The following is a 12,200-nucleotide window of genomic DNA, read 5'->3' as shown; positions in this document are numbered from 1 at the left end:
GTTTCCGCATGTTCTTATAGGGGCTGTGGCCACACGGGTAGTTTCCACGTGTTCTTATAGGGGCGGTGGCCACGCGGGCAGTTTCCACGTGTTCTTATAGGGGCTGTGGCCACACGGGTAGTTTCCACGTGTTCTTATAGGGGCGGTGGCCACGCGGGCAGTTTCCACGTGTTCTTATAGGGGCTGTGGCCACACGGGTAGTTTCCACGTGTTCGTATAGGGGCTGTGGCCACACGGGTAGTTTCCACGTATTCTTATAGGGGCTGTGGCCACACGGATAGTTTCCACATGTTCTTATAGGGGCGGTGGCCACACGGGTAGTCTCCACGTATTCTTATACGGGCAGTTTCCACGTGTTCTTTCTTACTATCGTTCGAGTATTTTCAGCTGTGTAATTTTGTTTTTTTTTAAATTGCAATCTATCTGGATCCGATATCTGTTGGGCCTTTTGGGTCTGCTTCATTTGTGACGGGCCAACTACAAATCAGGCATTTTTTTGCATCACAAAGTTATTTGCCACGTTTCTTACTTATGGCAACTTATTCTAAAGTCACTTCCACAGGGCCTCCAAGTATAAAAGTCTGATGATGGTTCTTGTAAGCTCCTTTTCTGTGAAGTCACTTCTCTTGGTGCAATCCATATGCAAATGAGAAGGTTTGCATGTGTTTTGCCCTACAGCGCCCGGTCAGAGCTCTAATAGATGAGTTTCCTGCATCTGTAATGGTCCTGCAGTTTTATTTTTGTCGTTGTGTACGTGTTAAAATGTCATCTGCCACTAATGTTACCAAAGAAGTTGATTGGGGGGTGCAAATGATGCCATATGGAATCACATGCACTGCAGGGCGCTCGGATGTGCTACCAGACACAGTGTCCTGCAAAACCATTTTGTAAAGTTTGCCACCCTAACAATAAGGGTGCTGCCGTTCGAGCAGGAGCACGCAGCAAACAGGTGTCCATGTGCCACCCCGCTCTGACCCACTACAGCCGCTGCAGCCAGGAGCGGTGTAGTGCAGGGACACCAGACAGTGCTGTGTGCTCTGCCTTCAGCCCAGTCATTCAGTATCTGACTTTTATTCTGAGGTTGCACTAGTGAATGCGCTCAGGGACTTAACGTTCTAGCTGCTGTGCATGTGCCGCCCTACATCATATGGGGGGGAGGAATGATTCTATGTCAGTTTAGTCTTCATTTTATAAAATGTATTTGGGGGGGGGGGAAAGTAGCAGAACTTTTTCTTGGCTCGCCCTACACTCTTGCAATGCTGGATACTCCCTTTTTCCAAGTCCCGGAAAGGACAGATTTTCACGTTTGCAATTTATTGGTATGAGTCATTAGCTGGGTTTTTGGGTTCTGTTTGGCTTGTGGCCAGCACTAGCCACCCTCTAAGGTTCAAGAACGGACATCAGTGCATGCACATAGCTCTCAATCATTTGTGTTGGAAAGGCGGGTGAAATCGCCCGATTTTGTTTTTGGCGGGTGAGACGCCGATTGGAATGAATGGGCGTGCAGGAGGCTTGGCGGGTGAGTCAGCCCTTTACAAGGCGGGTGACACCCGCCAAAAGCGTGTGAGTTGAGAGCTATGCATGCAATTACATGTATGTTCTAGGAGATGCTGATGTTTCATTTACAGGGCCCATGTAAATTCTAATACCAATGCAAAATGTGTATTTCTCTTGTCTTGCCTCTTACGTTGGTTGTGTTTACTTGATCTTGTTGACTTTCTGAACATGATTTTGATTGATTTCTTAACACATGTCTGACCTAATTTAACAGCCTTGAAAATAGACCTCAGTATAGGTTGAATTACGTCTTGGCTGTCGCACACAAACAACAATATACATATCTAAACACCCCCTTAATGTATTTCCAGTTACTCAACCTAAAACCATCAGCCTAGACAACTCTGCACTTTGGATGACCACATGACTTTGAAGAAGTACCTAAAAACCTGGCTGTTGACTAAAACACAGAGGACCAGGCAGATGCAGAAAAGGGCAATTCCTGTTTGGACCAGGAGGATCCAGGGCCCGGGCCCCTGCTCAGACAGCAGGTAAGCATGCACCAACATGTGTTACTCCCTGTGTCCCCACAGGCCACCCCCACCCCCTCTGCTCCCCCTGTGCTGTTCCCTTGTGCCCCCTCACCCTTCTCGCACATATCTGTTGCCTCTTTTGCTTGATTCTTCTACCCTGCTCTCCCCAGCCCACTTCTGCAGGAGTCTGTCCTGATACATTCTGGTTTCACCATCACCTTCTTGTGGCCAATGCTGGATTTCACTTTTATGGACTAAATTGATTCACGGTGCGTCACCCTTTCTTAACTCTCATGATGGACTTCCTTTGCATATTGTACTTATGGTGGCCCTGAATCATGCTGTTCCCATATTCATCTTGTATCCTGGCTTGCAACACTGTGTTACTACTGACTTCTGCAATTGTATTTGCTCTCCCCGCTTCCTTCTCCACTCTGCTTCCTGTCTGTTCTTTCCTCCTCTCCCTTTCTCCCTTTTCATATCTCCCCCCTCCCATTACTTTGTTCTATGCACTTACTCTATTAGAATTGTCCCTGGACCTAGTGATAGTAACCCCGTCAGTCTTGTCCCCCATCCCCTCCCCCAACCCCCAGCACTATCTGAAATGTCATCAGGCCTAGTACGATAGTCGCCTTCCTTCCCATACTTACTGTTCATGGCCTGTAAGAATGTCATTGTATTTTCCCTTATTCCCTCCCTTGCCTTGAAGCTCTTTGAAACACTGTGTGTATAGGCGCTATATAAATAAACTATCATAACAATACCTCTTTTCAAGCACATGCCCAGGGTGGGACGAGTACAGTTAAAACACACTCAAATGATCAGTTTCCATTAAAACCACAGGAAAGTGCAACGCAGACCACCTGGCTGGATACAAATCCTCAGCCAGCGACCATTGCTGTCTCACTCCCCCCGCACCCCCAATAAGCCGCTTAGCGTTTCCTCCTGCCACATTACAATACACAGTCTCGCTGCACCAGCTGAATTCTGGCTTGTACAGCTCAACAGCTCAAATCCAGCAGAGCTCATTCTGCTCATCTCTGCACCACTTCTACCATTCCACCATACAAGCCCCTCACACACTCCAGGCCCAGCTCTCTTCTGGCATACTTTACTGGTAAGGAGTCAAGCAAGAAATAACAGATGGTGGTCATCTCTGGAAATACACACCCCAAGTGTCCTCACCAGAAACTGCTTAGAAACATGCCAGCACACAGAAAAAATGGGTTCTTCCAATTTACACTAATCAACACAACAGGGGTCACACTTGCCTCACTCCGCCTTATCACACTAACGTTTACTGCCCAGCCTCCCTTCCTGCAAAACCATGTGACCAGAGACTGCTAACATGGCAGAAGCCCCACTACATAAGACCACTTTACCTTACAATACATCAATTGGTAAAGAGTATGACCATCTATGGAAGATGACCCTGCATCAGCTTCCCACTGAGACATCACTTGGCCTCCCGCTGCCAACTCTGGAATGACCTTAGCCCTGCCCTGCCACTGAGTTGCCTAACAATACTTCCTTTTTCAAGAATGGCCTAAAGACTGATTTGTCCTAAGAAGAGTCTGACCCCCACATTTCCATTGCCCCTCTCTTCCCCCTCCAAGGACACATTAAATTACCCCACCTTCAGAGAACTAACACCCCAGGCCTGCCACCGTGGACACTGCAACTTTATCACCTCCTTGGAAAGCAGCAGATAGGTTACCGGGAAAGGAGTATTTCCAAAAGGCCACCTTCTTACAACTATAACTCCTCGCCATTGGAATTGGTGACTCTTGATGTTTTGCCCTCTCAATCACAGCCTACCTGTAGACCAACGTTTACGCGGTCTAGTTAATTACCAGATATTCATTGTAGCAAATTGACCTTAGGGCGTTACACATGTGCCCAAAAGAACACAACTCCAAAAGCCGAACCTGTTGACTTTGCCAGTGCTTGTTGTATATCATTCCAGTGATGGTGGTTAAGAAGCTGGGAGTTAATCTTATTGCCTCACTTTCGATGGATCCCAAGGCAGTTTGTAAAATGGGCCAATTCCTCCTGAAAGTATTCTGTAAGGTGCTATCATTTCTACCAATCCATTTGCATCCTCTGGTAGTTGACTTACTAGTTACCAGCCGTATTAATTATTGCAATACCCTGTTTTTGGTTTAACCTACTTGCGATGCTTGTTTAGTTGTCATTCCTAAACGTCATCCTTCTAGGGTAGGTGCTGTGCATTTTCAATTTCTGCAGGTAAATTGTGGAACAATCTATCTGTTGGCCTTACATGCATTGAGAACCACCTCCAATTTCAACCTTCCTTAAAAACAGTTATTTAGGCTGCAGTTTGCAAATGCCTACTGTGTGTGTCCTCACGCCAAAATGCCCTTTTGGCTGAACGTGCACAGTATAAATTCGGCTAGCATAAGATAACACAGCTGAAGCATAATGTGCTTGGCATGGGAACGACATGATGCAGTGGGTCCACCTTGCCCTTCATCCTCCTAAAGTCAATAAACTGAATACCTCGAGTGGGTAGTAATAGTGACACAGATCATTAAAGTGCTTAGAAAGCATGAAGCGCTATATCATTGACCAAATTATTATTTGTTAAACATTTTTAGTAGCCCAAGACGCTAAACCCAGAGTCTTTCAAATTGCGACTCGCTGGGACCATCAATTCAGTCAATGTTTGTGAATCCCCTTCCTCAGTTTCGAGACTGCTTGACACAACCATCAAACCCCATATGCCTGAGACCCCATACCATATACCCAAGTGTGTCCCGGCCCCTACATATAGGTGTCATGTCTGTCACACTCTAGAGCTACTTGGAATCGACACCTGTTAAGGATTCTAATCGGGCGACACACACCAGACCAGGACTCTTGATACTGGCCTATGCTGCAGCGTACAATGAAAACACTTTAACTTTATTTTACTAAGGATTCAGATTGAGATGGCACCTGAGCCGTCTCACACCCCCGTTACAAATACCCCGGGCCACAATGAACCAGGCCGGTGGATGGTATTATTTATTTTCGAAAATCCAAATGAAATCACACAAATGTAATATTGGGCAGCAATCCCCAGTGGGGTGATAATTACACTGTAAAATGATAGAATGCACTTAGTTTGACCTTCTAATATAACGTACTCAAAGCACAAGTGACGGAGAGCAAGATTGCTTTTCTAGTAAATAGCGCCCCAGTTAAGATTTCCCCCTGCAAGCCCCTATTAACCAAATTTTGAGTGGATAGAAAGGAGCAGTGAGGTGTCAGGTATACTAGGCAGCAAACAGAATTAAAATCCGAGCAGATTTAAAAACCTTTGCAATTGCACAAAATGGCACTCAGAATTAGTAAATATTTGTTTTATATGTGTGGTTGAATAAAGGACGTAAATATGAGTATAGCACCATCACAGATTTAAGAACACTAGCAGACTACAAGCAATGTCCTAAAAGGCATACAATTCAGAAAATAAACTTGAAAATGAAAAACACAGTGCAGCCAAATCACACACATAGAAATTGCATTTGCTAATTTACATGGGTTTAAATGTCAAAACGGTTTGAAAAACGTGTGAAATAGACAAAATTAGAATTCCGTTTTTATGCTGGGTGACAGAAGCACATCACGGATAATATGAAAGCAGTGGACAAAGAAATTCGGTTTGGAAAGGGAAGGACAGGTTTCACTTAAACTAGATTTTTATGACTAGAAAAGAAGCGCCACCTGTGAAAAGAAAGGTTAAGCTGCAGTTGTAACCCCTTCACGTTGTGTGCCTCTTTTAAGGAGAATTAATTTATTTAATCAAAACATTACTAAGGACTTGTACAAGGACAGAAATGTGTGAAAGAATCGCACTAACACTTGAAAATCAAGGACAGGATGCTCAAAGGATTCTGACAGTTTTAAGGATTTCTGCTAAGGCAGTTAAGAGATTTCTATGAGATTTGACCTAATATAATGTAACAGAGCAGGGGATGCAGTTTGTGTTTGGGAAGGGGAAATACTCGCAACAAGCACTTGACTTGGGTATTTTGGACAGCGAACCGAGTTTCTCGACAGCGAGGCAATATCTGGTCACTGGTCACAGCGGCGTGCTCTCCTAGAAGAAACAGCTGGGCAAAGGTCTGGTCACAGCACAGCAGCACCTCAGCTGGATAGAGCGAGTAGCAGGGCAAGCAGGCAGCACTGGGTAATCCCAATGAGGATTCGGCCACCTTTCCCCTTTCTCCATGGGTTATTGGGATTTTTAGTGGGGCTTTTCCTGGATCAATGCTCCTGCCTGGCTAGGGTAAGCTATGCTCTGGCCTGGCAATGGAATCGGGATTCTTGCAGCATGACTATGGAATATCTGCATACGCAGCAGCTGGAAAATTCAGAAGAGAGTGTCTGTCTTTGTGAGAGACTACCTTTTATATAAGGCAGATGACATCACAGGATTATACTTTGGGAGCAGGCTTTGGCTGGACATGCCTCTTACAGCTGGATAGGTCAACCTATGTATGTTGCCTCCTCCCTAGAAGCAGATTGGACTAAAGGAGGGGACTCAACTTTATGGGGCATGTTTTTATGATGTACAGAGCCACCCCACAGTCACTTTTGCCAAAATCAGTTATGACACAAAAATTCACCTTTTTACAGTTGTGGCACTTTTGAAAATCACATAGGCAGATTACATATTGCACACAGCATTTCAACTCCCACGTTTAAACGGTATCATTTAGCCCTTCTAATAATCTTTCGCAATATTTGGTGGGAAATATTTCACTTAAAATTCTATAATTCTATATATGTGTACCTATTATCACAGAGCATGTTTGCATTCAATTTCAAAGTTATAGCATGTGCACCTTTCCAATGTATTACATTTTTCTGCCGTTGCATCCCATACATGCTACGGAAAGCCACAATTTCTTGTTTTAATGACACAAAAATTACATTTAAACTGTTAAACTTTTGAATTCCTGCGTTTGCAGAAATAAGTCTTAAAGTTTATTTATTCAGACAGTCTTATGCCCCAAATGGCCGGCATTGTCTTCCAAATAAGGACATTTTTTTCAACCCACAGCCAACTGTCAGGCACTAGCCCTGTGTTGCCATGGATACGTCTTTGACGCTCGTTAGTTCGAGAGGAGGGGATTGCTGCTAAAATGTTGCTCCTATGTGTCGCAGAAATCCATTGTACCTGGCTGGAACACTGCCACAGAGTCTGATGAGGGTGTGAGATGCTTCACCCTTGCCTATTCATATGTCCCAGATGCTGGTACACTTGGTGGAAGGTAGATCCTGTAGTCAGTCCTTTGAAGCCAGGGCCTAAACACCTGTCCTGCTGGTTTCACAGTACATTTTTTCTTTATTATTTTTTTTCCTGACCCAGAAAGCAAAACTGTTGGAACTAAAGATCCTATATGTGTCTTAAAACAAACTCCCATCACATTTCTATGCAAGGACAGGGCCTTAATTCAACATTTCACTTTTAAACAGATAGGGCCTCATTACACGGATGGCAGTGAAACATGACGCTATTAGCGCCATGGTTCATGCCGGTAAAATACCGGCACCGCCTTGGTGGAAAGGGGAATTACCGCCCCATTCCAAGGTTGGCGGGGCGGGAATTCCCCCTTCCACCATTGCCCTTCCCCATTCCCATTTTTGCCCCATAGGGCTCTATAGGAATGGGGAAGGCGCTAATTACGGTACTGCAAATTGCGGTACCGTAATTAGCTCCACTGGTCCCTTTGCGGGTTGGTTTTTAACACCTGCAAAAAGCAGGCGTTAAATTCCCCAACCCGCAAAGGGACCTTGTAGTAAGGCGGTAAGGATTTACCGGTAAAATACCGGTAAACCCTTACCGCCATCCGTGTAATGAGGCCCATAGTTTCTTGTTTGTTAAAAAAACACCAATTTACACATTTTCCTTGGCTGTCATTTTACAATGCGGCTTTTCCTGGCACCTTTATCCTGAGCTTTTCCATGGCCATAGTCAATTTCTACTACACAGGAATCTGTTCAAAGCAAGGGTCCAATGAAACTGCCATGAGCCAAGAGAGAGCTTCTTATGAAGGGTTTATATGTGTCCTTTTTTTGCAAAAAGGAAAGCGTTTTGCATGCAGCTTGAAGTGATGTTATCTTGCCTGACACAGCCTGTCTTTCAATGAGAAATGCCCCCTTTTTGCTGGAGCACAACCTGAATATGGAGGGACCTAGCTGGGTCTCACTGGATCAGAACTGTGTACTGTTGAACAGATGGAAAAAGACCATCAGGGCGCAGTCATTTTAAAAGGCAGAATATTTTTTTTTCTTAGTGAAATAGTTTTGAGCTGGCAGCATAGCAGTGCTGCCTTTGAATTCTTTTCTTTGGTGCCATTGAAGAAAATCTCTGGGTGTTCTGTTTCATCTTGCCCCATGTGCGGCTGGTAAGATGGCACAGCCATTGTTTTGGAGACTGCAAAGCGTAGTTTTAATGCAAGGCGATAGTGCTCAACAGAGCCAGCACAACCATTCTGCTGGTGACTGCTGAGATGTAGTTTGGTTAGGTAGGGGAGTTCTGCTGGGCTGGTCAATGTACCCCGCAGATCCCCCCCCCTTCTTCCCCGAGACCTCTTGTTGAGGGAAAGTAGGGCAAAGTGTGGTTCATTCTTTTTTTCCATCGGCGAGCGGTACGCCACAATCCTCCCTTTTGTCTTCCGTTGCAGTGTGGAGCGACACCCCCTTTTCTGGTCTCCGGTGAAGTTCTCCTTTGTCTACGAAGGACGGAATTGGTACTAACTGGTGGATAGATAGACAGATTACAACATTTTCCCACTGATAGTCTTCCCGGAAGGTTGACATCAGTGGGACAAACGGACATTACATTCATTAAAGTACTTGCACCATATCAGCAATAATTCCTTAAGGCAGAGATAACTTTCAACATTTACACCATGTTTAGTGATCCCTTTTTGCAATGGTAGTGAAAAAAAGTACTCCCTGTTAGAAATACCTAATCTATTCCCTTCTGGTTCTTCTTTTTCTTGTTCTCATTCTACAGATGTCTCCTCTATTTGACCTTCCTTGGGTTCCTCGATCAACTGCAAAGGGTTCCTGGGGTGACAACGCTTTAACTGATTAATGTGCACCCATTTCTATTCTGTCAGCTCTCCTTTGGGGATGCAGATTCTGTAGGCAACAGGTAAAATTGTATCTACAATTTCAAACGGACCGCGCCAGGAGTGGAGACATTTTCCCTCCTTAGTCTGGTTCCTTTGAAAATTGTACAAGTAGATCTGTCTCCTACTTGGTATTCCTTTTTTAAGTCATATTGAGTCTTCATCCCCTCTGCTGATTTTTCCAGATTCAGCTGAGCGTACGCAAAAGCATGCTGAAGGTGTTTTCTTAGATTCTCAGCATATTCATGAGTTGTGGAGGCGTTGATCAGTGTCTGCTCTTGTGTTCTATAGAGTAGTTGCTGAGATAGCACCATCCTTCGCCCAGTCATTAGCTCAAATGGAGACATTTTAGTCGCAGAAGATGGTGTAGATCTTATGGCCATCAGGACAAGTGGTAATTGGTTGTCCCAACTTGGCCCAGAATCTGCCACAAACTTTTTTAGAATGCTCACAATTGTTTAATTGTACTCCTCCACTAGAGGACTGGCGGTATGAAATATGAAGTTTCCTTTTTAGCCCAAGTATCTCCCACATCTTTGTCTTCACTTTGCTGGTGAAGTGACTCCTTGATCTGACTCGATCCTTTGGGGTAGGCCAACACGCAAGAAGATGGGGTTGTTCATCAGGACAGCTGTTGTTTCTGCCCGGCAATTTGGGGCTGGCTCGACATTCCACCCATTTGGTGTACAAGCATGTTACTGTTAACATGTACTTGTTCCCCCTAGAGGAGCGAATCATGGGCCCAATGAAATCTACTAGTAAATCTAACCAAAGCAGTGCCATCTCCCTCTTCTGGAGGGGAGCTCGGTGTCTGAAATTGTGCACAACAGGACACCCCTTCAAATATTGGTCAAGGTCCTGCCCCATGTGTGGCCACAATGCAACCTCCCACAAGATTCCTTGAGTAGTATGAAACCCTCGATGACAGGCTTTGGAATGAGGTAGGTACCACCCATTGGTCACAACTAGAGATGTATCTCCTTGCCAGCAACCCGTCTTGGGTTCAGAACATTTTGGGACACTTCATCAACACCCTGAGGTCCTCTTTCCCAATGTAATTGGTTTCTGTCAAAGGAAAGTTCTCAGGGTCCTCAATGTGTTGATAAAATTTCCCAATAATCAGATCCCCTTTTTGTGCCATGATTAAATCAGCATCTGGGGTCTCCTTAAACCACTGGGCAGTTCATTGTGAGCAAGTGTCTAGGACCTGGTAACCGTAGTGACCTGGATTTCCCCAAACAGATACTCCACCTCAAGGAGATCCCCTTGGATGGCTCTGGTTTTGGCCATCTGATCAGCTAGGCCATTTCCAGTTTTGTCTGGCCCGTCTATTCTGGAATGACCCTTAATCTTTTTCCAATAGATGGTCCCAGATCATCAATATTTTGTATTAGCTTGCCATGTTTAAGTGGTTTGTTATCAGCACACAGCATGCCTGGTTTTCCAATTTACTAGGTGCTACAAGAACCCTTTCCGGACATAATCTGAATCTGTGATTATGACCAGTTTGTGGGTTTGGTGTTGGACGGCAGTGATGATGGCCTGATGAACTGCCATCAACTCTGCCACCTGACTACTGAAGGGACCGATTTTGTACCCAGCTGAGGGTTCCGGGGCATCATTCACTTAGGCATTCCCAACGCCGGCCACCAGTTCCTTTTCCCTGTTATCAACATGGTAGGAGCACCCGTCCACATAGACTGTGGGCCTTCCCTCGCACTTGTCTTCTTCATAGACTTTGTGCAAGGAATTCAGGTATGCCTCCATGTTGTCCTGGAGTTTGAGACTTTCGTCCTCAAGACGGTTTTCTCTGGCCCAATCATGCAAGTCATCCAGACCTTGCGAGAGGGGACTCTTCTTGTTTTGTCCATATCTGACCTCCACAGAAAAGCCTTGCATGGACAGAATCCAGGAAGTAATTCTGGAATTACTCACATTTCCTGCCCGGATTCTGTTGCTTTGGAGAGATTGCAAAGGCTGGTGTTGAGTCTCCTCTGTGTTCCCCCCCCCCTGGGTGAACGGGCGGTAATTTTTCAATGCCCACACCGTTGCCAGGAGTGCCTTCTCACAATCGTTACATTTTTTTCTCCGCACAGGATAAAGTCTTGCTTGCATAGGAGACGAGTTTATTGACCTTGTCATACTTTTGATATAATACTGCTGTCAAGCATGTATTCGAGAACCCTGTCTCCAAGAATAACTCCTTGTTTTTGACAGGGTAGGCTAGACAAGGCACTTGTGAGAGACTTCTTTTGCGTGTTTTTCTGCCTCGGCTTGTTCTGGATCCCACCCCCTTTCAACAGAAGGATCGGGGGTCTTTTCATCTCTGCATAATCCTCAATGAACTTCCTATACTGTAAATAGTCAGTCCAAGGAGGCTTCTTAGCTCATGTTGTTTTAGTTTTCTTTATTAAAATTTTTTAAATTTGTTTATTGGCATTTCGTAATCTGAAACAATGTGCAAGCAGCAATGAAGGGGTAAGACGGAAGCGCTGAGTGCTACATAAAACAGAATACTGCCAGTTATCGATGCAACTTAATGTTGCGACATTATTTGAGCAATATTAACTACATAAACAATATGCATATAAATCCCCTCCCGTTTCTGCGCCTAAATAAATGGATCCGTAAGTGCTCTGAATTTTAGCGCTCTTGCAGCACTTTGAGGGTTCTTAGGATGTTGACGCATAATAGCCGCTCACTCCAATCTACAGGTTTTCGCAAGGAGAGCGCGGCGGTGGTAGGTGGGATGGGGGCTTTCCGGTGGGTGATGAGAGTTTTTTTGGCCATGAAGAGAATTAGTCTTATCAGTTTGCGTGTGAGAGCCTCAACGCGCCATCTCAGGCTGAACTAGGAAGAGCCCCCATTAATTTTGCTTATCTGAGTGGGCATGTCGTTCCAGTAACTAGCAATCTTAGGGCCTTGCCAGAGAATATGCCCGAACGTACCCGAGGTGTCACAACCTCTCCAGCATTTATTCATGCGCTGGCGATCCCCATTCTAAATAGAGTGGAGGGAG

General features: G+C 45.1%; 1 long non-coding RNA gene across 1 annotated transcript in view; it reads left to right on the top strand.

Moving 5' to 3' along the window:
* The window catches only part of LOC138452542 (uncharacterized), a 248,840-nt gene that overhangs the window by 182,008 nt on the left and 54,632 nt on the right, over positions 1-12,200 (top strand). The window contains exon 3 of the long non-coding RNA XR_011260209.1: positions 1,869-2,048. This is a non-coding gene — a long non-coding RNA (uncharacterized lncRNA). The remainder of the gene's footprint in view (positions 1-1,868; positions 2,049-12,200) is intronic.

The sequence above is a fragment of the Ambystoma mexicanum genome, chromosome 4p (genome assembly GCF_040938575.1).
Source record: "Ambystoma mexicanum isolate Mex_15411 chromosome 4p, UKY_AmexF1_1, whole genome shotgun sequence".
Taxonomy (NCBI): domain Eukaryota; kingdom Metazoa; phylum Chordata; class Amphibia; order Caudata; family Ambystomatidae; genus Ambystoma; species Ambystoma mexicanum.
Note: the sequence above shows the minus strand (reverse complement) of the source record. Positions and strands in the feature narration are given on the sequence as shown.